General features: G+C 34.4%; 1 protein-coding gene and 1 pseudogene across 1 annotated transcript in view; both read right to left on the bottom strand.

The window, feature by feature from the left end:
- Positions 1-27,271, bottom strand: part of LOC138187333 (fibrillin-2) — a 222,284-nt gene that overhangs the window by 138,787 nt on the left and 56,226 nt on the right. The window lies entirely within an intron of this gene.
- On the bottom strand, positions 21,357-21,469 carry LOC138190082 (uncharacterized; annotated as a pseudogene).

Below are 27,271 nucleotides of genomic sequence, written 5' to 3'. Positions count from 1 at the left end.
GTTTCATCCGTAAGTTGGATCAAAACTCGCAGTGAAACCATCGAGCTTCACCGAGGAACTATCCTCGAAAACTGGCGAACTCAGCAGTCGGTGTTCTTTACGAAATTTTATTGCGTGAGTTTAAAATTTTACTTTTCGATACAGGGGATAAAATTTCACTGTCGCCGTGATAAGTAACTGTTATATTCTTGCTTTGAAATCAAGTAATTCAGAGTCTGACGTTTTCAGGTTTAGATCAATAACGATTTTTTCATACACCTAGCCAGCTTACGAAAGTGTTAAAGTATTTGTAGAATTTTGATTTTATTTTTGATGTAGTATTTTGATAGACATTTTGTATTATACAACACATTTTGAAATCTCATTAGTACTATAACGATCTGAAGATATATATGAAAATTACAAAATATTTATTAGAAACATAATTTTGCAAAAATCAGTTATTAACTGTATATTTAATAAGCCGGAATATGTAATGAGACTATCTTTGACACTGATTGCATGTTTAGAACCATTGTTGTTCATGATGTATGCTAATTTTTCATTAATTGTTTTGTACATTTTGGAATTGATCTCAAATTTTACTAATATAAATACTAATATAAATGATAGCCGTGTGTCGTTACGGTGCTAGATTTCAAAAAGTTTCGTATAATATGTTGTTAACAATGAAACCACACAATTGTTTCTGAAATAACCAAAAAACGTGCTAGAGGATTGAGTTTACAATTTTGAATTTCATTATATTGTAACTGGTGCTATAGGTACGATATTGTACGATATTGTATGATATTGTGCAGAATAAATACTAGCTTTTAACTATTTGAAACAGTATAATAACATCGACAAAATATCTTTTTGCATTACTTTCGCAAACATCATTCACTGGACGCCATTCTCCGCTCCAATTCCATAATCGCACGATCTAGCAGAACCGCCCCAAATAAAAGGTTGTTCACCATCTCTAGTAGAAAATTGTAAAAACTCAATTTACGTTTACACTACGGCATCTTCAACGTAATCATCTAGAAAGTCATACCAATAAATATTCCGCTTGTTTAATGAAATTCCCTTTCATGAAAGTACCAAAGCAGCAACCAGTGAACCTAACTAAAGCCGACGATTTACGAGAACAAATTTTTCCAAGAGGGAGAGGGGGCGTTCAGAGCGGAATCGACGCAACGAGCCAGACAATCCGCTGTTTGTATTAACGCAAATCGGATAAACGTCGGCGGTTCGTGCAGATTCTAAAATAATGCAGCACTCCGTTAATATTGCCATGGCCCTCAAAGACGAAATCCACTTCTGACACTGTGGCTTTCATTCGACGCGATGGTTATGTTCCATCAGCGCCGCTTTGAACAATTTTTAAAAGAGACGAACTGCCTAAAGAGAACCACGGAGGATTCGTTCGTTCGGAGTTTGTTCCGGTTTTGTAAGGTTGAGCGAACAGGAATATCGTGATGAGTTATATAATTTCGTTAGTTCCTTTTACATTGTTTTTCCTTAGTATATTTTTATCGGCTTTTTCGCTGTACCAGAAATATCTCGCATGGAAAACACAATACGAGTAAAATGCATCGAATCGTGCTTATTAATATTGTATTTTATTCACATGTTAACTGGATCATTGCTCGATGAGAAACTCTTGGCGGACATGGAGGTAAACGTTAATAGAATGAAATGACGTAATTTTGTTTAATTTTGCGCAAATGTGGATATAATAATATATTGTTCATACGACACAACTGTAGATATATTGTTCAGTTATTATACGATGCATCTTTCTCCAAAGTCAAAACTACAACTAGCAGAACATCTGTCATTAAATAATCTTTAAATAATCTTTAAAAACTTTATACACGAATTTATTCATAAGAGACGACCTGTTTGAATAAACCAATAATTAAATACAGCGGACGATACCTTCGTCTAAAAAAGTGCAACGTTAACAAATCTTGTAAGTTCAGAATACGCATGGTCATCCTTAAAACTATGAAACCTGACGTACATTTTAATGAAACCATTAAATTAACATCGCAAATAAACAAGCAATTTTTTAAGAGAAAAATCTGTCATTTTAAATTAATTACCGCGGAAAAATTAGCATGCTAAGAGGATGGTACACAAATTTCATAGAAACTCCGCAGCTCTTATTCTGTTTGATCTTCCTGTTTCTGTATCATATTCAACCAGTTAGAATAACCAGTTCCACATTTTTATCTTCACAATTTCTACAATCGTAGGAATTTTCGACAAAATTAACGTTGTTACAGTGGCAGACGAAAAGAAGCTTAGATACCTGTGTATATGAATATGAATCAAATTTGTGTCAAACACTTTTTCTCTGCTATTATAATTTATTTTCACGAAATTACTCCGCTTTGTCCCCCATTTTACTCTTTACCCTTACTTTCACTCGTCGCTGTATATATTTATTTATTTTTGTCGCTTCTCCTTAATTATAATCTTCTATATATGATATATGTATACTCGTATTTATGGCATGTACGATATATTTAAAAACATTTATGACATGTTTATACTTAAGATATATTTCTGATATTATTTACAGATTCGAAATCGATAGTTCTAGTGTTAACTCCATTTATCATATTGCTTTCAATGAACGAATGAAAATGGTCGATCGTATATATGTATGTCGAGGAAACTTGTGCGATAACGAACATTTCTCTGAAACTTCTGCTACGTTCCACTTCTGACACGGTCGATTCCCACGAAGATGATACGATACAGCTTTTCGCGAGATTAGCGTTGAGATAAACCCCGTGGAAGCTTAGAATTCGCGAGAACACGTTAACACGGTCGCGTGAACTAATGCAAGCGAGAAATGTGCATGCAAAAGCGATTGGTGGTAAAGTGAGTCATCTCCCCGAAGGCATTCGGATGTGTGTTACATAAAGATTACATGGAAACCCACGAGTTTACTGACACCGCCGCAATTTACATAGATCGATAATTCGAGATTACTTACACCAGATGTGACCGACCTATTGACTTACATGTTGTAGTGTGTTGCGGAGATATCATGTTAACTTGGAAAACTAAATTACATATAGATATATGTGAAAATGATGGCTGTTTCATACACGTATGTCGCAGTTCTCGAATTTTTATGTTCGAATCATATTTTTGTTTTACGTATTTATATAATTTATTTAACAAATAAGAAAATGTTTAATACTTTGGCAACATTTATAGGAAAATATTGAAACAAGAAATTGTGTATATCAAGAATAATTACTTCATTTTTTCCTCAAATTTGAGAAATTTTTTGGTGATACAAAAATACGATAGAGTATACTCTTTTTCGGAAATATATTTATCTCTAAAATCTGTCCAGGTAGGCATTTGGTAAATTCATTCAACATTGTTCTTTATTTATTGGGTTGACAACTAAGTGATTGACAACTAAGAGCTTTTGTCATTAGGTGGTAATAACAAAATCCGCAATCACTTATTTGCTAACCCAACATATATCCTGTGGGTGATTCTCAGTGTTGTACAACGATACAGGTAAGTACATATCTTATAAAGTCAAATATTGCAAAAATTTTTGCAAAAAGATATTTTATTAGGGTATAAACTGAAATAGGACTATGCTTTAGCTAGAACTATTTGATGGCGACAATAGCATTTTCATTACGAGGTGTTTATTACCATTAACATTTTATAATACACTAATGTTGCTATAGCAGCATTTATAATGTTAAAAGAACTATAAATAAATTTATAAATATCAATAAAATCCGCGTTCATAGACAGTCTTAATTCTAAGTTTCAATTCCATGGTTGTGGAAATTCCTGGTTAAGAAACAATCCACTTAACGTGTTAACATTACGACATTGATAGCAGCTGCACATATTCAGCGAGACAGTCTCATATTTTATCTCATCATTGTGAATTCTGTGCAACGTAAAATTTGAATAAACTCATGAAAACAATGCTCCAAAGAAAGCGATGCTCTGATTGGTAATTATACCTCATTGCATCGTCAAAGATTAGGTGTATTAACTCTTATGTCTCCGAAATTTCGCCTGTTAAAATTTTATCCTCTCACTCGACATCGGCAAAGATCGCGTTTCTCATCCCGTCATGCTAAAATCATTCTCCTCGCTCCAATTTCAGCTACTTTGCTATCCATGCAATACGTTTTCCTGACACTACATCGTTGCTTCTTCAAAGATGTTCAAACGATATTTAACGATTTCGTCGCACACAAGGAAATGGGATACACAAAATTGGGGAGAGAAAATGGGTAGCTAAAACGCTACTCCGATTTCGTTGTAACAAATCGTTGTATTTCGCTGAAGAATGGACCACACAGTATGTGTGGTATGTACCTGTTTCTTATATAGACGTAAGCTCGATATTATTTATTACCGATTGTTGAGAATTGTGGATCTTTAAAGCCGAAATAATGTTATGGGAACACTAAATTTACACTGAGGGTTCATATTAAAATAGTAATATATTTATTTCATGGACAATTCCTTATATATTCATCGATACATACTTGCACGCGTCTCAGCACTTTCTTCCATACCCGACTCTTAACTGACTGACTAGTTTACTCTCATCTGTTTTCGAGACGCCGCGCACACACATACCTACGCATTTAACCCAGTCCAGCACAGAAAATTATACATATCTCAACATCGATATTATATGTCGGAGATGCAGGGATAACGGGCCTTTCTTTTGGAATTTTGGGAAGATTCCCAATACTTTGGTCTAAACTGTTCGTTATAGCTGTTCATTATAGTATTATAACAGTGGGCTTGGGGTCGAGGTGACACAACTGGTCATCGAACGTAGCCACGGTCACGGGATGAACGTTTTACTTAACAGTAGTAGTACCAATATTGACGGACACACGCTGTATTAACAAACAAGCCCCGGGGCAGGAGCAATGACGGTTCTACGCGAGTCTGCCTAGTAACGACGCCTGGAATTTTGTTGATAACCCCGATCAATACGCAATTGACAAGTGTGATCGTGTCAGTCTTTTATTCTTATGATCACCTTGGAGAGTTTACACACAACGTCTGGTCAGTCAGTCTGACAGATACCGTACGTCACAGCTAAAAAACATATCCAATTGTACAAAGAGTTATCCCGTTGACCGTGGATTCGTTTGAACCTAAGAACATTGTCTTTACTTTAAGAGAGTCTAATAATCACGTTTAATTGTTAAACCCTGTTAAATCAACACTTGCACATATCACTGTAAATATAAACCTCTTTGAGCAACTACAATGGCTAGTCCTAATGAAGAAACGTAACGCGCCCCTAAAACCAGCGCCAACCCGACAAACCCGACATATACATATGTCGGAGATGAAAGGAAAGCCGAAGCCTTTCCTTGGAAATTTTGTGAACATCCTCTAGTACTCTAGCCTAGATTTTATCATAGCTGTAATTGTTCGAGATTCGTGATAGCGAGATTGGGTTCGAGGTGACAATTGGTCGCCGAACGTAGCCACGGTCACGGGATGGACGTTTTGCCTAACGGATGTCTGGAATGGTTGTATGGGTTTTCCGAGAAATGTGGTTGTGGCGGCATGCGGCCTCAGGCCTCGGGCCTAGCCACGTGTGATGTTGCCTCGGAGGTACCGATACAATGGGACATAAATGTGGGATGGTGTGACGTCAGGGAAGGACGTGGCGTGAGGGGTGATTGTTTATAAACGTTGTCAAGATATGTTAATGTTGTCAAGGAATGTTGTGAGCGTTACCAAGGCTTGTTAAGGGAAAAATGAGCGTGGTAAATGCTGTCAGAGTTGAATATATCGTGGTCGAAAGAAGTTCGTTGTGTTGTTGTGACGTAGAATTAGTGAGTAACCAATACGCGAAACGCGATATTATATTCGATTTTGTGAGAGTGCAACGGTATTGTGTTTATCATACTGTTCTTTCTGTTATTTATAATATATCATTCCTACATACATTGTATTAATAATCAAACTCCAGGCAGAAACTGCCTAGCATCGGCGTTTGGAACCTTCTCGATGCTTCCAAACGAGTATAGAAAACAAATGCAAGCGTACAGCGAGAAAAATCTCCACGAGGCTGGCATTCGTGCGATTGCCTTGGAGAGTAACACATCGAGCATTTTCAACAATCGTATTTTTGCGCCTAGGATTAGTCTACGCTTAGTAAAGAGTTATCCCGTTGACCGTGGATTCGTTTGAACCCAAGAACATTGTTAATAGCGTTCATTAAACTTATTATTCGTAAAACATACTATTCATTAAACTTACTATTTGTTAAACTTATTATTCGTTCGACTTATTATTCACTAACTTTATTATTCGTTAAACTTATTATTCACTAACTTTATTATTCGTTAAACTTATTATTCATTAGACTTATTATTTGTTAAACTTTGTGGTAGTCTTGTATATACGTGTAAATATAATCTCGGCTTTGTAAAACAATGGTTAATTCACGTAAAGAGTTGTTACGCGCCCAAAATTCTAACCATAACCCGACATATATAAAACAATAATTATATTATAAAACTATAATCGAATCAATTCTATAATATATATATAAAGTATAAAGTAATTCCGGTTTTATATAGATTTTCTATTGGATGATATATGATTATGATATATAAAGGATATTTTATTTACTAATTTGTAGTCTGATTATTTCATAATGTTATAGTAGGTAGATAGTATTTAGTATCAGGAATGGAATAGTGCAAAGTAAATAGGTTTCAGCTATTGTATTAGTTGTACGTAACACCAGGATCAAGGACCCGGGCTATAGACTACTCCAAATTCGGGAAACTTGTAGTAAAGCATGTCACAGACCAAAGAACCCGACCAAGAGAACATCCTAGGTCGAAGGATCCGAAAGGATCAAGCTATGATAGTCCATAGCATCTTGTACAGAATAGGATATCATCCATAGGATTTAGGACCATGTAATGTTAATATCAGCTATAAGTAGACTACGGACTATAAATAGATTATAAAGAACATCTTACTTTGGATATTTTCTACATTTTTGTACATTATGCTTAAGTGCATAAATATCTGCAATTTAATTGTATAATATATCAACCAAAGTTAAAAGAGCCACAAATCATTTTAAATTCGAGAGAGTAATTAATAAATGATATCTGAATAAATAATTACAACTGAAAAAAATTATCTTGCTTTTGCGAAGTGCATTGTTATTAAATTTATCTTCAGAGGTAACAAGCACGCTTATTTTTTATTATTATTGTCTAAATATTATCGCGGGAGATTTGTAAGCTAACATTAATGTGCATTCATCTGTGAATGATACTATGATCTTGAAATGAAATCTTGGACTAAAAAATTCTGAGATTAGCGTGAAATTTTTTATGAACTTCAGTGATGAAAACAACCACTCATGCTTTCAATCTGACAATTTACGGGTCATCGCAATGAAAGTTCAAATTTATTATAATTGTAAATTGTTTCTGCGCAAGTATTACTTAATCGACACAGATATATTGGAATAAGCAACAGTTAGAATGATATATGTTAAAACAAGATAAACCAGCTTGCTTTGGCAGAGTCAAAGAAATTTACGATGCAAGTCGACTACAGGATTAAGCATAGTGTCGCATCTCGTTTCAAGGTTACATGAGAAATATTGCCATTGTGCGATATTGCAGAAAATGTCCACGCCAGGAATGGCGCTTATTTTTTGCGCCACTATGAAAACGTCAGACCACATTCATGCAATCTGGTTGCTGAAACATACGACAGGGTGAAACTAGTCTGCCAGTAACCTGGTTACAACAGATGCTCGAAACGACAGCTATCAGCAAACTCTCGAGAAACCACGAAGAAAGCAACGTCCTTCGTGTAGACTTTCGAGCGCGAAATGCCCTTGTAAGTGTTATCGGACAGCTGAATTACCACTATTCGACACACGTCTTCTCGATAAACGATCAAGTTTTCTATACTATTAACATTGTTGAGCGCGAATGTGAATAGCGACTGACGTATTTTCCAGGGAGGGACAGTGATCGGAAACTGAAATGTCATCGTAAGGCAAGAAAGACATTTTCAAAGGAGATTATCGATACATATACTGTAGACTCACCAAAGTATTATATGTGACAGTGTACTTAAATTCGAGTTCCTAAATTCGTGATCAGTTGAAGTTCTGTGGCTCAAAGTAAGATGAAAATCGTGGCTTCATTTTCGACAGAATCAAATTTTGAAACTTGTCAAGTATACGTTAATTTGCATAATCCCAACTAGATAGGAGTAGACAATCGACAGGAGATTATTGCACATGCGAAAATAAGTCGAATATGTAGAGTAGCTCCCTATCGATTGTCTAAATGATCGACATATATCCGATAAATTTTCCAACTCGATTTTCTCGAAAATGAAGTCTTCGACATGATTTTGTTATACTTGATTTTCACCTTATTTCGAACCATACAATCTCCCTGACTTCAATTCTACTACGAATTTAGAGCAACGTGTATACTTGTAAGTCATTGTAATATTATTTAGTTTGTTCGATAGTATTTGTTAAATTATATGCAAATAATTTATTACGATAGATTGAATCTTCATATTTAATTATGGATGTATTAGTCTTTGCACAAAATAGCCGGCCAACATTGTGTTTAGTTCGTTAGGCGGTAACGAGGCTAAAAGCTCTATTAATGTAAAATACTTTATAAAATATCATATTGTATGAAGAGATCGCTTAATGAATATTAAGTACATTATTAAATAAAGTTACTTCATTTTAGTTAAATACGATATAATCCTTTAGTAAATAGAGTATGAAAACTTCTTATTCTCTTGAGAGAAGAAAATATGATTTATTACCTTAAATTAGTACATGAACAGTGAGATGTTTTGTTATTCCATGTATTAACTTAAAAATAGTATCAATAGTAAAACATATTTCTATAAATTTTATATAAATGCAGTATAACTATAAATATAAAACATTTGATAAATTTGGAAATTTATTATTTATACAAATATAAGGCACGGAGAAAAGATATTTTATATTTTATATTAAAAATATATTCGAAATAAATAATTTAAGGCATTATTTAATCGTTAAATTCATATTTCATCTAATATTACATGATATGCATACACAGATAAAATGTTATGAACTTTTAAAGTCAGGTAAAGAACGAGAGAAACGCGATTAATTTATTTGCGAAAGTAATATTTGAACGTTTTGTATTTATCAAAGTATCATCTGATCGTCCAATAACGAAAAGTAAAATTTCAACTGTAAAATTAATCGTCCCACTGACTGATCAGAAGCCATCCACCATTCGTACAATTCTCATTTTTAATAAATACCGATGTGGAACAATTCTTTGCAAAACAAAACAAATAGGCTCACCTGTTTATCACGAGAAATTATCATTAAAAATTGCATTTTGACCTCTTTTGATCAAAACGTAAAAAATGAAATGTGATATCAAATGTACGCCAGACATTGCATAGAGATAATGAAATAAAACGATTTTTCCTGTAATAAAACCTTCGCATCACGAACCGAAGTTATTAATCAGAGAATTTCGGATCGAGCTACCTTACAAAGTATAACGATTAATCGACATATACACCAATATACGATACTTATAATTGTGCATCGGCATATTTACCGAATGTGTTTTTCGTTGATCTAATCAACAATTTTTGTTCGTACAAAACAAGCGTCGGGAATGTCACAGGCTCAGAAAACAATAAAAGGATAGACAAAATATCCTGCATGCCATAACCATCGAAACAATAACCAGATAGAGGAGGATAATCACGTCTGATGGGCACCCAATGATAACCCTTTCTGAGAGACCAAACCCTAGTATATAAACCTTTCCAAATCCTAAATTTTGTTATAACATTCTAAACCGTTACTCTGTTGGATTCATATAATAAATTTTACTATCATTTCTAAAGTCCGAATTTTTCACCCTACTTGCGAGACGTTCGAACTACGACGCGAAGAGACCACCGGTGATCTGTTAATTTCACGATTTCCTGTGTCTTCTACGTGACGAGAACATCGACGTACCGTGGAAAAACGTGAATGTAGTGAAAAATATTTTCTAACACGTTGTTACATCTCGCGGGAACGATCAGCTAAACTATTTTTTTGAATATTCAAATTAAACATTTCAAAATTTCATTGGCATTGTAGTGAGATACGACTGTCAAGATCATATTGGTATTTAGAGCCGATCGGAAGATATAGGTAGAAGTTACAAGATGTTTACTGGAGATATACAGGGTGGTTGGTAGCTGGCGGTACAAGCGGAAAGGGGGTGATTCTATGCGAAAAAAGAAGTCGAAAATATAGAATAAAAATTTTTCGTTTGAGGCTTTGTTTTCGAGAAAATCGACTTTGAATTTCCGCTCGGTACGCGTGCACTTTATCACGTCTCGTTATAACGGATCTCACTGTAGATCGTTGTTTCGATGAAAAAATTAAAAAAAAAAAATATTTGTTCCATATTTTCGACTTCTTTTTTCGCGTAGAATCACCCCCTTTCTGCTTGTACCACCAGTTACCAACCACCCTATATATGAAAGCATAAGTAGTTATCTTACGAAAATAAGTGTTAATTTTTCACATACCGCTAGCTATTGAGGTTTAGTAGCATAACGAATGATCGATCGTTCACATGCTTTTGTGATCTCTGCGAAAAGTATACTCGTATTTCGTATTTTGTAATCTCGATATATATTCCCATATTCGTTACAAAATTTATCAATATAGCCATGACAGTCGGGTTTCATCGCAGTGCTAATATAGTTTCAAAATATTTACGAATACTATACTAAAATACTAGAATACTACAAGCGCTCGAATACTTTTGTGAACCACTGTACAGGCTTTTCACGGCTTACCACGATTGCGTATCCGTTTTCGAAATAGTATTTTTACCTTTTCTATGATTCACAATTCATCACGTGGTGGACTGCTGATTTAAACGATCAAAACCGCTTCGTGGTATAAAATTATAATATTCGGCCTGTGATGTATCTACAACGAGCCACAATTTCCATACATTATTTACGATCTGTGCCAGCTAATCAGGAGTTGATTGGCTCGTGCAATTTGTCCTCTGCCATATTCCGAAACTCGATCTCCCTTTTCATCGTTCCTTCCACATTTTTATAGAACTGCCCGACTGCACGATTACTCGTCGACATAAAATCGGCAGAGATATTCACCGTGTATACAGGGTGTGTCGTTGTTGAAGAGCGCTACTGATACTTAAACGTTAAGAGGAAGTCGATGGTTGCTCGAAATTGGTAACATCTTGATCAGTTAAATCAACGATGCAATAGAAGTTTATTGACTTTTTCCACTATTCCTAATTTTTTATTTAAATAACCGTAGTTTACGTTCGAGTAGCTAGACACAAACATGCATTTACGCAGTCCTTTGACTACTAATAAGAGTAAAATTGTGTAAGCGTTGCTGCAATTGAAGTGATGTTCGACAATAGCCCAAATAATAGGAATTCACAGTAAATCGAGCATTGGATAGAATTTCGTTCCAATGAATAGAGTTTGTAGAAATGGAGCTCTACTGTGTGGAGTATAATCTGTATTTAAAGTGGAGAATACTTAACTGTGGTAGTCGTACACAATACCCGTACATGACTTTAAATATTTATTAACATTAAATAAAATATAGGTATACACATAGTGACACACGAAATTGTTTGAATACTTATTATAACAAATTTTTATGAATATATTATATGTATTATATAACTATTTCTGAAACATTAACATTGTAACAAGACACGATCATCATCATTATAGAAAGTTATTGAAAGTGATTCGATTAAATATCGAAGCTTATTAATATAATAAATAGTTGACTATTTAATTAAGTTTGCGAAATATATATGTATTTAAAATGTACAATTGCGATAAATAGGTATATTGTAACTTCCATGTATATTTTCATATTTGTTTCAAACTTTATCAATATTATCATAACATTCGTAATCCTGTATTATATAAAATCTTCTGCATCACATACATAGTATATTCAAAGTTGCAACGAATGTTCAAATGCTTTTGCGAACCACTGTATATATTGTGATGGATTTTGTATGAAAGGTTAATAAAAATATAATTGACATATCCTCTAAAGAATTTGCAAAAGAATAAGTTGAAACATTTTTCCTGACTTTATACGCAAAGTTTATTTCTCCTATAAAACTTCATTTAATGAATTATAGCCCATGAAATAAAAATCATTATGACTTATACCGTTAATCTATTTGTGTGCTATGCGCATGACTATACAATGTTTATGGGTAATGCTATTTAAATAACATAATTTGTCAATGAAGTAAAATGCAGGCTGGACAGAAATTCATGATTCATTCTAATAAATTCGAACGTTCCAAGCGTTCGAAGATTTACAAGTGGAAATATAATAATCGGCTACAGTGTGTATAGAAAGTCTGTTTTTCTAACAATAGATTTAGCAAGAAGTATTATACAGATAACCTGAATAGTTGAATTACTAGAGCAATCTCAAAGATCCGAGTTTCAATTCCGGTCTAGCAAGCCCGTTTATCAGTTCTATCTCTTCCTAGAATAGATTCTACACATCGTAGTTTCTGAACTGCGACAAATCAGAGTGCAATCTCTGTGCGTTTGATTTCAGTTCCGCGAATATATCGAACATCAAACGTGAAAAGTAATAAACGCTTAGAATTTCGTTTATTTTTTCTTTGACACGTATAAACGGTGATATTCATATTTTATACAGTGAAATTGATACGTAACCATTAATGTATCATTGATCAGATCTTGAACTTGAAGTTCTCATTTAATTCTCAAGTAATAGTTAAACAAAACACCAATTACCACCGTGTATATTAAAATCAAAGCAATGCTTCATGCGTTCAGAACACCTTATACATACAGGACGAGCAATCACGTTGCTCCTCCAACGTTCGTTATTCCTGTACGTAGATTGATTCGGCTTATCCAAGTTGTCGTATCAGACCAGATATGGTAGTTGAAGTTTAAAAGCTTCGTTCGTTTCGTCTCTCGGACTGTCGTGTCGTTGATAAACCTGCGTGTAGTTTTGGCGTTGGATACGCGAGTTTGAGTGCCTGTGCATACGTTTACACAAGAAGGGAAACACGTGGAATAGCGTATATACGAATGGCCAGCGCCAGGACTTCCTCTTTCTTTTCCTTCTTCCGGTCCCGCGCCGCCTCCCACCAGCCATTTATATTACCTTTTATATTCTTCAGCGCGCTTTATACTTCTGTATCCTCCTTCACACTGCCTCCTTTTTTTCTTCCCGCTGTTCTCTCTTCTAAATAGTTTTGTTTCTCCCTTGCCTTGTCATAATAGCCTCTCATGCATTCTGCATCTTCTACCTCGACCATTTTACATTCTACCCGCACTGCCGTTTCTTGTTTCAGCTACGTACATTTAATAGACCTTCCTTTCTCTTTGTGGCTACGCCTTTCGAGGGCTCCTTGCGTTTTACTGCTTTTTTCGCTCGTTACGTTACGTACGGTATAACCTATGCGAGAAATTATTTTGCAATGATTTTATATCGTTGTAAGTTTGATTAAGAAGCTACTAAGATTGAAAATAACAAGTTGATGGTAGTTAACAAAATTGTTCTATAATGATTGACACTTATAGAAACTGACCTTTTTATTAGGTGTTAACTTTGGAAACAAATTTTATCATGTTATAATCTGTAAAATAGCTTCAGTAAAAAATAAAATTCGTCTTGGGGCTTTCTGTTTATAATCTTGTGTAATTAGTATAGTGAATTATTTCTATGGTTCTGTCGCAAGAATGAAAAATTCCACGTGAATTCGACGCTTTTTGAAATAACAATGTTGAGACGTAGAAGGCGAGAAGTTGGAATCACTCTCTTTTTAAGTCACGAGCGAAATTTTGTATGTTTACGAGTGCATAGAAAATAATTGTAGACAAACTTTACTTAAGAACTTCATATTCCTCGATCATTTCTCCTCTTTATAACTCTTCCTTTCAAAGACCATAATACTAGAACTTTACTCTCCTCGGTATTTGCTTAACCTCTCTACAATCCTCTTTAGATGTCTGGTCTCCCTTCTTTGGAATAACTTCGAGAATTTTTTCTTCGTTGTTCACTTCGTTTCCATTCATTGTTCGTTTAATTTGACCGCTGCTTTCTCTCGCACAAATCACTTTTCACTATTTTGCATTCCATTTGTGTTATTACTTTGAACTTCAATTCATTTTTCTTCTCTTCCATCCCTTTCTTTTCTAGTATACTCTCTCTTTCTGTTGTATGTTTACCTGATGTTTGAATATTTATCAAGCCGATATAGCGCATGATTGCATGATTCCTCGAGTTGCCAGCAGAATAGCGAAATTACACTCTGGTATTGGACATTCGCCCATGGCATTCGATTTACTTCCTAGTATCAATAAATTAGCCTTCGACAGGAACAAAAACGTATGATTAAAAATGTAACAAATTTTCTCAATTCTTATTTTTATTTTCAAATTCTTCTTATATCATACAGGAGATCCACAATACTATATTTTTTTAATGATCAAAATCAGATAAATTTGACGAATTAAAAAATTTTCAAGAATGCGAATGACTTCGATAACATTGTCAGAAAAAGCTGCGCAAATGCAATGTAATATACTTTGCAAAAATCGAATGTTATAGCACAGTATATTTCAATCTATTACGGCTTCCAGTGCAAACTATATAAAATTCGCGTGGCAGTCAATGTATTTTAACAAAAGACACAGCGATGGCCAAAAAGGAGCTTAAAGTGTAAACCGAAAAAAATCGCAGTAATTAAAAAAGATGGATTATAATTGACAAGAGAAACAAATGTATAATATAATTATTATGTTAAATTATATTATACATTTATTTCGACGAGTGTTTAATACAGAAAAATGTTTAACACAGGTATCTTCATACTCATATACAGGGTGGTTGGTAACTGGTGGTACAGGCGGAAAGGGGGTGATTCTACGCGAAAAAGGAAATCGAAAATATAGAATAAAAATTTTTCGTTTGAGGCTTTGTTTTCGAGAAAAGCGACTTTGAATTTTCGCTCGGTACGCGTGCACTTTATCACGTCTCGTTATAACGGATCTCACTGTAGATCGTTGTCTCGATGGAAAAATTAAAAAAAGAAAAAAATTTTTATTCTATATTTTCGACTTCCTTTTTCGCGTAGAATCACCCCCTTTCCGCTTGTGCCATCAGTTACCAACCACCCTGTATAATAAATAATAATAACAAATGCACATGTAACAATAAATGCACAAGTATCGATTGTAAACTTTCTTCTGGCTATCATTGTAGTCCGTTTCTATCGTCAGCCAGCAAAATCCCAAGAATATCTTCTCAAACAAGAAAACTTCACGAAATCATTGACACGCACATAATGGCAAATCTGTCTCCTCCGAACGAATCCGATAGACAGAGTTCACGACAAAGAAGAAATAAAGAAAAATCGGACGTTGTCAGAGTCCATTGGAAATAATTCGACGATCGAGCCGAAAGGACACGGAAGTGCGGAAATAGTTTCCCGCGTAAGCTCGAAGGCAACGAGTCGTGTCGAATAGAATAGTAGGAAGTGACGAATGAAAGCGGTCACCTTAACTGACCTACATGTACAGCATAGTCGAGGGGGCCGACAGTGTACGTTTCCAATTTCCAATTTCGAAACTTTAAACCGTTCCACGGCAACGTCTGAAATTCCTCGAGCTTCTTTCGAATTTTCCACCGTATGCAAATACTTCCGGGCGTTTTCGATTTGCTGCTACTTTCCTCGGGAGATTCCGTGCGAATTCCAATAGCTAGGTACCTACCCCTCCGGTATACCGGTATACGTGTGCAATAGTGTGCATACATGCGAATTTATGCTCTCCATGCCTCGCATGATGAGACTGTAAATAGCACGTCCGTCGTACGAATAGCTGTTTATTAAAAATCTAGCGGTCCATTTTTTTCAAATATTCCTCTGATTAATTTTTTCTGTGTGCACCATTTTCTATGACATGCGTCGACGTCGACGAAATTTTTACTATCAATACGACGAAGTGAATAGGTTTCCAAGCGCTTTATAAAAATTCTGATCAGAAAGAGTAAAAATTAACTCAGCTACTCTCAAAAACGCGGTTTTATATGAAACAGAATGAAATAGAAATAAAATAAAATTCAAAACAGCCAAATTTTCGACAACTCTATTTTCCCTAAAACCGTAATATCACAACATATTATTCTTAGAATTACTACAAATGTTCCACTCTAATGAAAACAGCGGATTCGAAGCCACCTTTTCTTCAAATCTTCCGGAACCGAACCACAACTACGCAGCTGCATAATCTCGAATCTCCGAGAAGTCTATTCGCGTTTAAAACTTGGACAGCTTTGATCCCGAATGAAAAGTAGCAACAGAACCGTACCGAAAGTCTTAATTGGCGAAACGACGAAGTCGAAACGTTCTCGACCAGTCTTCCACTGATGCAACATTAGAAGCGGCGTTCGTTCGTGGAGGATCGACGAATTACCGTGGCAGCCACATCGCGAAACGCTTTTCCGGTTCATTATCATGGAGATCTATTATTATGAAGCGGCGGCGGAGCGACGCCGCCGGCAGAACCATTGCACCCATGCCGATAACAATCGATTCGCGAGAAATATTAGAATTGATTCGGACGTCGATTTACCCGACAACAATGGCTAGAACGTGCGCCACTGCTGGCATGGCTCGTTAGCCTTCCTCTTTGCGCGCGGATGCCAATGCGCCAGCCTGTATACTCTACTATACTCTATGTATTGTACATGTAGGTACAGTCTTTTAGAATTGTTGCAAAACTTGTATAACGAAGCATCCAGGCTCTATTTCTCTTACCTCGTACCTTTTCCTTCGTTTCTTTTTCTCTCTTCTTCGTCTTCTTCTTCTTTTTCTCCTTCAAGGTACATACCTTTTATTCTTTCTGATTTAATGCTACTGTTTCTTCATTGACTCTCTTGTTTGACTGATTGGCTAGTCTATTACGAGTAAATTGCAGCTTTTTATGTATTTATGGGAAATTTAAAGGTGCATAGATAACGTAAAAGGAAATTGCAAAGATTCGTTTAATATTTTTGTTGTTTTTTTAACAAAGATTCTACGATTGTGTAACATTTGAAGTAATTGAAGTATTTCCAATATTATGATGAACTATAAGTACTGCTTGCTACTTAATAAGTTAATCCATTAGCGGATATATGTATCTGTGAGGTAGACGAATATAGATCGAATATACGTGATTTTTGTAACCAATCTATTTGAATTTATTATTCAAGTCACGATGTTAAGATATTAGAATATCTTATAGAAGATGTACATTTCTCTGCTTTTGTCGTATTTGTTTTTCATCATAAAAAAAATTTATTATTTTCAATGGCGAACATAAGAAAAATGTATGCACTATATTATTGTTTAAAATTCGTGCTTTGATGTTATTTTGTAAATTTGTATGCATATACAAGTTGGTTAATAAATTTATAATATGTTCATTTTGTATGTTTATTAAAAATACGTGATTCGTAGAAATTGTTTTATTATAGATAAAATATGCATGAAATAATGAACCTGGTATACATATATCAGAGTAATCCTTAGATATGCAACCGAATGCAACGATATGACTCGACAACGTAAAATGAGTTTGGCTCCCAATTCCAACCCCGTGCACGCATCTTCCACCCAATATACATACACATACACTTGCACGTTCTCTCTTTCCCTATCCTACAATCTCTTTCATTCAGTTCAGAAATACCATGCAGATATTTTTAGAATTTTGGTCACGTCCAACTTAGACCTTGGATAACCATACTTTCTTCTTTCGCACCTTTATCTCAAATACTGATCGTTCCTCATAAGGATCCTCTCGAATGTCAAATCCATCAACTCCACTTTTTACGAATTTCTTAATTTCATTGCACGAATATACGATTAATGTTCGATTCTCAAAGAAAAATTAACACTTCCATATGTCCTTGTAAATATGTTCCATATGTTTCTTTAAAAGACGACGTAACTAAATTGTGTGTATTCTTGAAGTAGGACATCTGTAAACCTATTTCTATTTAAGTTTCTGCGTAAAACTAATCTCTAAGGCAATCTATAATTTAAATAATTTATTTGAAAAGACAAAACTTTTGGTATTTATAGTATTTTGGTTATTGACTTTACTTGATTGATATAATTCTACTTAGCTTGCCGCAATCAAAATTACGATTAATCACGAGTTCACTGAGAAAATGTCATTACCTGTACTATGGCGTTAACATTAACCCTTTGTCCTGGTAACATCCACTCATACTCATAGTCGAAATTACTGTTTCGATTCAATAACAATACCTATGTCGTATTCGTAACAAAGTTTAGCTGGGACTCTGACTTCAATCTCAATTCTCTGTAGAGGGAACATAATTACATAGAAATTATGTATTGTAATATTTGCAAATTGTCTTCTGATATGACGCTACGCTAATGGATAACTTTGCGAATAATTAACATCATACTAAATCAATGTTAGGAATATACAGGAATATATAGGAATATGCAGAAAGGAACAGAATGAATATAAAATATTCAAAGTAGATTGCTGATAATAATTTTTAACAAATAGAACGAATCTTCGATTCTTCTATTTCTTTAGTCGTGTCCATGAAGATATAAATTTACATATGACCGTCAATATTTTTGTAATTTCCAACAAAAGGGAGGAAGATATAGATACATGTAATACATGGCAACATCGAATAAAAAAAAAGAAATTGATTATATAAAATTAATTGATAATATATCGAATTTTAAAATTTTTCCTCTGTAAAGCACGGAAAGTGTATGAAGCATCATTTTGTGGGAAAAACTGGTGTATCCTGTATAATTAAGGCTCTGTAAATTGTTTGAAAGCCCTACACCAAGTACAGCATACAACGCCACTTGCTCTGACCAACCTGATGCTCCTTTGTAACATGCGTACGCAGCTATGGATTGCATATACGAGCACGGTCAATGGTCGTTCCGATTAATTAGCGCTCTAATTTACACGACGCACGATATCGTGCTGTACATGGATCGAATTCGTATCCCGTGTATCGCGAATGTTGCGAGAGACTCGAATGAATTTAATTCAAAATTTAAAAAATTAAACGAATGTGGTTTGAAACAACTTGTTTTTCTTCTTTTTATCTCTCTTTTTGTGCTTTTTAAATTCAAGACCAGTATGAAACTGTACGAAAAGTACTCGTGCGTCGATTAAATTTTGAATAAAACTGGAAAATTATTTATGGTTTATTAACTAATTTTTGTAAAACTGATTCATATATATTTTCAGAATGCGCAGCTATCAAAATTAATTAGCCGATTCTAAGGAAACAAATTTTATTTGCCTCTATGTATGGAAATTACAATTGTCCAACAAAATATATTGAAGTATAATAAAATATTCGTTAGAATAGCGAAGAAGAAAGAAGCATCTGAACCGACGTTGTTTCAAAAATATTTATCATAAAGATTCCACGAAGAAACAGTCGTGTTAGCTTATATTTGAAAAATGTCACCCGGCTTGTTGACATAAATATTTCTACGCGAAATTCAAGTGGAGCATTTAAAGTTGAAGCAGTGTATTGTTCGTTCCCATTTCAACCGTTTCTCGTGTAACAAATTAACGCGAGATTTTTAAAAAAGAAATATCTATGCAAGAGCGAAACAACATATATGACGATATAAAAGAACAATCAAATAACAAAACCTTTTGAACTCCTTTCCCATGTTTCATTTTATTCAAATTTATTTAAATTAAAAACACAAGACCGCTGTTCACGGCTGAAAATCCAGACACAAAGTGAATTCGAAGTTTCGAAAATACATTCATCAGGATCGAGAAAAACGTCGGAACCGAAACGGACGTAAAGCAAATTCATGACATCTTGTCTTAAAAGTTCCAATCAGAAAACGCGCTAGTCAAACACTTTAGCACCGATAAAATCGACTCTTCGGTTCCCAAGAACATCGAGAACGTTCAGCATTGGCGGATGTTCCTTCGGTTCTTTCCCACCCATCGAATTTCCATATTTTCCAAGATCAGTTGGCAATATTCCCTTAACACGTCAGATTGTGCTTATCCCTGCTTATGTATTACGATTTGTATGTAAATTTCTCGGATTCCTTCAAAAATTCCGTTGACCCGCTTTCCATCTCGAAATAATTCGGGAGGAAAAAATAAAATAAGTGGCTCCGCATAAATGATGCAAAGGGGGAAATGCAAAATGGCGTGCAGTCCTAGAATAGAATAAGTTGATACGTATATACTACAGCACGACGTGGTGCGGTAGTTTTGTCAAATGTATAACTTAAAAGTTATACATACTCCCTTGTATAATTTATAAAAAGCTAATTAATTTTTAAAAATGCAACGGTTTATATAACTTCAAAGTTACATATATATTCATTGTAAAATAATAATTATATGCATTTAACTGTAAACATTTAGAATGATTTTTTTATAGGATTATTCGTCCTATACTTTTAATCTCATCATTAAATACATACGAGAATTATTATTTCATAATTATGTACATAATTATTTATTTATATTCTGGAAAAGTATTTGTATACTATTTATTATAGTATTATAACGAGAAAGGGGAGAATATACAATAGCAATAAGTGAACAAAATAAATTAAACAAAAAGTGAAGATATAAATTACTTAACCTGCAAGTTAAACAACATTCCAGGGAGTCAATGGTACCGATACAGAGTCTTCGTTATAGCGTCGTATAAATACACAAACAACACGGAAGCAAACTCCAACAAGGAAAAAAAAATCAAAATGGATAAAAGGGAATCATTATAATATATAATAATAAACTTTTTAATCTGAGAAACCTCGTAATTGCAAAAAGACGGAATGCCTATATGACTTCCTCTATCACAAACTTAAGTTGTCTCAAATAAAACATTAACTATTTATCATATGAGATTCTTGTTACACTGAATGCATATTACGTGTTGAGAATTATGGATCGTAATTGCCGAAATAAATATGTAGTAATTCATTCTAACTAAAAAAAATTTTTTATTTATTTAGCAAGTGTTTTACAAGATGTTCATAGATAACAATTACATGTGTTTCACTCATTTCTTCTAGTGTCACTTCTCCTCTTCTTGCCAAGGTTACATTTTCTCTTCTTTCGTTGAGGGATCCTGCCACGCACGTACTAACACAAGCTCACACCCACACGCACACACTGTAATATGCGTATACACACATATTTCACTGGAACATCACGAGTTTGCAAGCATGTCAACCCTTGAGAGCAGGGGCCACGCTAACGCTTCTCTGTATCGTTCCATTTTTAGTATATATACTACCGAAGGAAGTACGTAAGGTACGATTTGTTTCCCGTATATAAAGCAACATACTACTTTTGCGAAAACTAGTGAGAAAGCAAATATCTTATAGGCCACCTAACGGCACACCGATGTACTACAGAGTTTGACGCGAATTACGCGTAAACGATATAGCACTGCAATTTGTGGCGAATAATACTGTTTTCTCGCAAACACATTGGAACGAAGTTTTTGATAATTAAATTATAATTTTTCTTAAACAGTAGTGTGATATACAGGGTGGTTGGTAACTGGTGGTACAAGCGAAAAGGGGGTGATTCTACGCGAAAAAAGAAGTCGAAAATATAGAATAAAAATTTTTTTCTTTAATTTTTTTTTAATTTTTCTATCGAAACAACGATCTACGGTGAGATCCGTTATAACGAGACGTGATAAAGTGCACGCGTACCGAGCGAAAATTCAAAGTCGATTTTCTCGAAAACAAAGCCTCGAACGAAAAATTTTTATTCTATATTTTCGACTTCTTTTTGCGCGTAGAATCACCCCCTTTCCACTTGTACCACCAGTTACCAACCACCTTGTATAAGATCGTAACAGAGAAAGAATTAGGTCACAGCTCTTATATTTTTCAAATAGAGTCCATTAAGATTTACTGTAATGAAAGTCAACAGAAAATGTCGTTGAAGTAATAAAGCTTTTAGCGCAAGGATATGTCGAAAATTATTTAACAATCCATCGAAATTCTATTATATCGTAATATACGAAATTATTATATGCGATCTTTCGCGTTTTATACCTGATTGAATCCTAAAACAGAGGCGGTTATATGCGTGAAAATTAAAAGATTAAAGTCGTATATGAAAAAGAAAATTCTCTGTTTTAAAATGATAAAAATATCTTGGGGAAAAGGCAGAGAGACTTGTTAAAATCTTGATACGATAAAGTCGGAATAATAAACCATTAAAGATAAGATGAAAATAGTAAAATACGAATGCTCCTGTAGAAAATCTCGAGCAATGTAAATTACAAGATTAAAGCGAAATTTCAGTCAGATTTCAAACGCGCGAATCGGTGCACAAATTCCTCCAAGAGACATCGAAGAGAATAGATCAAGTTCTAGAATTGAGGATTTCCAAGTTGTACTCGGTATCAACGTCATCTGAGGATCCTGATCATAATTCGCTATATACGAAAAGTCCCTATATACATACTATCAAACTAATGTTAATACCCACGATTACTAAGATTACCAAGATAACAAAATTTTTGATAATTAAATTATAATTTTTCTTAAAGATATGACGCATATACTTTAACTTTAATAATTTAATTTAATAATTAATAATACAATTGAGTGTGATATATTTTAAAGCACGGTACGACACACAGACCCACGTTACAAATTTCACACTCAGAGCGCGATAGTGTTTTTCAAATTGTTCTTCGTTTTCTATTTTGTAGCGACATTTTGAGGTTGAAGATTCTAAAAAATTATAAGAATACGAACCGGCATGTTAAAAAGAGCATCTAATAATGATATATCCATTTTAACGGAAAGCAACAATTCATATCTGACACTGGCGTATCAAAAACAAAGACTATATATTCTGCCTGTGTATCGTTAACACTGTTATAAAACATTGCGAGGACAAAAAAAAGTGTGAAGCAAGACAAATGAAATACATCATCATTTAGTTCAAACGGTGAGTGAGTGAGTCGGTAGAATGAGCGAGTATAGTGGCGCGTCGTACCTAAAAGGTTAAGTCCCGAACGTAACGTTTGTTTTGTTCGTGGAGAAATTAAAGGAGTTGTCTCTAAACAGTTCCTAGTATCATACACCTGATAAATCTGTTCTATGAAGTAAGTGCTGAAACGTACAGCGTTGATATAAAATGATACGATATTTATTGGCTTTCAGAGACTCGTGACAAAATACGAGATGTAATAAATCTCCTGCGGGCTGTTACTTATTATCGTTTGAGACGCGTTCTGTGGATTTACAGAACGACAACATAGAAACTACGGTGGCAGTTGTTTTAGAAAGGACGAAAAGGGCGTGCTTCATTCTGTTATGTTTCATTCTGTGGAAGTATGGCGATACCTTCTCCTTGACCATTTCTAAGCTTGAATTAGTGTTCCTGGTGCACTATCGTGCGTTCTTACACGATAATCCGATTTGACTTTCGTTTATGCGAGATACTTTTAAGAAAATACGTCATACGACAGAAAATTATGTTATCTCATTTGCATGATATTAAAAAAAGCGCCTTTTTTAGATGAGTTCGAACATTTTAATTTTGACCATCTTTTAATGGACTCTACCGTATGTCGTTTAATCTGTTAACTGTAGAAGACGAGTTAATTCGTCGATTGAATTCTCGATCTGTTGGGTATAATAATTTTTTTATTTATGAGTCCTTTATAAGTCCCTTTTTAATCTATCTAAACTAAATCTATCTGGAAAAAACTAAAAATGGATTATGTCATATTCATATTTGCTAGAATTAAAATAATTTGTTTTTATTAATATCTAAAGTGCTCAAAGTGACACTACAACTTTTTAAATTCTCTATATAATATATTTTAAAATTAAAGAAGAGACCAACAGTAAGTTGATAATTTCTTTTCAAACAGTTCCAAGCTCCTTACAAAAGTCAGCATTCGTAACGATATTAAATTTCCAAATATTACACATACATAATAGAAAAATATTAAAAAATGATCAGAGTGGTACCAAAATTTCTCTAAAAATACTAAGAAACTAGATTAAGAATATGATCCTTTCGTTACACAATTTACGTTAGTTTCGATTAAATAAATGCCGTAGTAGGAAGGGGAGGTCGTAACGTGGCAAACAAGATTTCCTACGAAAGTCGAGGAATGGAAAGGCAAATCCATCTCGCCCCCTCTCTGTTCGCGTATACACACATTTCGGCCGTGGATGGTACGGAACTCGAACTCTCCATCCGAATGAAACGAGATTGACTGTAAAAGTTGGCATTGTTGAGGGAAAGAAGAAGAACGCGAGCCCGAATTCCGGAAAAGGGTCACGGAGCAGCTATGTATGTACACAGCGCATATATATATATATATACGTACAAGGTGTTTCATCTAGCTTACATAGTTTAGACTTTTCGACTTCCTTGATGGTAAAAATAAGTACTTCAAAAATAAATTAATAAGATTCAGAGAAAAAATGGCATGACTGAAAAATAGCAAAATTTTTAATATGAGACGATCAAAGCGAATTAAATGACTCTTATACGTTAAAACACATTATTGTACGCGCTCATGAACGTCTAGAAGTTAGTAACAAAATTTCTAGATCAACGATTCTCAACGGTTTCGTCTCGGTACCCGTATAAATTCCTTTCCGGCGTAACAAAGCGAAGTTCGTCTTCGAAACAAGCCAGTGAAACAATCTGTACTGCGATGTACGCGTGTATACGTACAAAGATACAATCGCTCGAAGAGACCTTATCGAGCGAAACAAGTCGAGTTGGCAAAATTGCTTTCGTAGCGCAGACGATTAACTCTCGAATGCTCATCGTCGAATCAGCGAACTATGGTTCATTAACGCTACGCCGGCCGCTGCTAGCGAGCCCGAACGAACCGAACTTTGCCAGTTAATCGCGTTTCACGAATTGCCCGTAAAGAAGAACGACGAATTTCTTCATCCTTGGTCCAGCGTTCGGCCTGCTTCCTATCAACAACGATCTTGATTAGGAGGGAACAGCCGATCACGATGACCCTTCGGAGAATTACAAACCGTGTCAAGGATGGGAGTCAAGGTTTGTTCCTCCCTTTAGTTTCACTTCTGATACAGTAGGTGACTTTGTAGTAGAAATATTCACTATCGCGAATCCACATGCGAGTCGTTGACGAGTTAAATGACGATCTCTCTGACGTTCAATCATATGGTCAATATTTCAGGATTCTCAATATTATTGTACATATAAGGAAACGCTCAAATATTACATATTGTATGATTAATATATGTAAGTTGGTCGTCTGTATACATACAACGTATAATAATATCGAGGATGCTGAAATATTGACAATATCTATATATTGATCGTATAATCAATAATAGTGGCCCTTTTAGGTCAAACACATCACTTCTCAACCATTAATTTACCATTTGCGCATATTATCGCTACTTCCCGCTTGTTACAGCTCATTCCTGCTAAACGACGATAATTCCAGTTCCATACACTCTTTGATCCTTCTAAAAGACCTGAATTTTCCTTTGTACACGAGACTATTCATGAACACTATAGAAAGATCGCAGTTTGTTAGGAGGTCAGCCGATCAATTTTATTCGTTCGTTTCGTGTCGTGTATTACGTTGTACTGTAATCGCTTCTCGAACTCTACAGTAGAGCAAAAGAACAAAAAGAATCATTTTGAAGCGAGCAATGGTTCATTTTTTAATTTCTTCCGTTGCGGCGTAACAGTTTGGTAATTTGCAAGTTCAAAGTGGGCTATATGGAATTTATGAGTATAAGATTATGATTCGACGTGTGATAGGATAAAGTCAAAGTAGATAGAAATATAATTAATCGAAATAGGAGATAAAATAAGAGAATAAGAGATAAAAGAAGTGTTTCTTGGAAGCATAAAGGTTTGACTCAAAATCCTTCATTTATATTGAATTTTGTGATATAACCAGAGTAAATACGTACGAAAGAAGATATTTTATTCTATTCACATTGAAGTAAACCCTTTAGTCAGATTCATAATACTGTCGTGGAAGTCTATATGCTGCTTCGGAAAAATATTCTGTCTTTTGACTTCAATCTAAATCTGTCACGAACTTTATACCCACTCTTTTGCCCTCAATATGTTTCTTTCAAAGAGAAAAGTTGAAACCATATCGATTTTATGTGTGTTGCAAGATGAAAATTGCATATAGCATGGAAAGTTCTCTTTGAGTGATTCTAAAGTTTTCCACAAATTTTCATCGCGCTTCTTCTTTATCTTGATGAAACGTCAGCTCAATATTAAAGATCCATAGAAGAACAGAAGATACATAATATTTAGTAAGTCATATTCTTTTTCAATATACAAAAATTGTTTTATATGTCCGCCAATTAAATCTTGCGTCGTATTAAAAATTTCTTCAAAAGTATTTGGAAACTATTATTAAGAATAAATAAAAATAATAAACAACAATATTTAGAAGCGCGTCTTAAAAATAAATACTAAAGACACTCAAAAATTTCTACACTTTAATTATTTACTTACTCCAAACAGTTCTGTTATTCTATACAGTTACTCATTATTCCAATATATCATAACATAATTTCAAAATTACAGTAGCTTGCGTATTTATAAGTACATTATGAACTTTTATACAAATTTATATGTTTGGAGATATAATCGAAATAATAGAAAATTGTTTTATCTAGCAAATATTACATATCACTATACTTCAAATATTGCTCATATTATGTGCATTTTATGCATTTGAGCATGTTTAAAATAACAGGTATTGGTACAATGTTGAAGAAATAAATCTGTATGTACTTATTAATGTTTCACATTATGTTTGCAATTGATCGCGCTAAAGAAGAAGAATAAATACAGTGTTTTCAGTATTTATTTGTCTCTCGAACAACTACATAAATTTGAAGACAGTCCTCGTCGATACGTTTCAGTAAGTACTCGTTGGTTCACTGAGAACGAACGAGATGCACATCCATCAGGATGGGAGGAAATGGCGGTAGCATAGGTATATGTTCTTTTAGAAGCAACAACCTCGTTGCTTGCAAGCTTCGAGTATTCCCGTTCGCGGTGAGTGCACATTTTCGTCGTGGCGACCCTTTCGTTTCCG

Source organism: Bombus flavifrons, chromosome 2, assembly GCF_040668555.2.
Source record: "Bombus flavifrons isolate JBK064 chromosome 2, iyBomFlav1_principal, whole genome shotgun sequence".
NCBI classification, from domain to species: Eukaryota; Metazoa; Arthropoda; class Insecta; order Hymenoptera; family Apidae; genus Bombus; species Bombus flavifrons.
The sequence above is the reverse complement of the archived record's forward strand: the minus strand, read 5'-3'. Positions and strand labels throughout refer to the sequence as shown.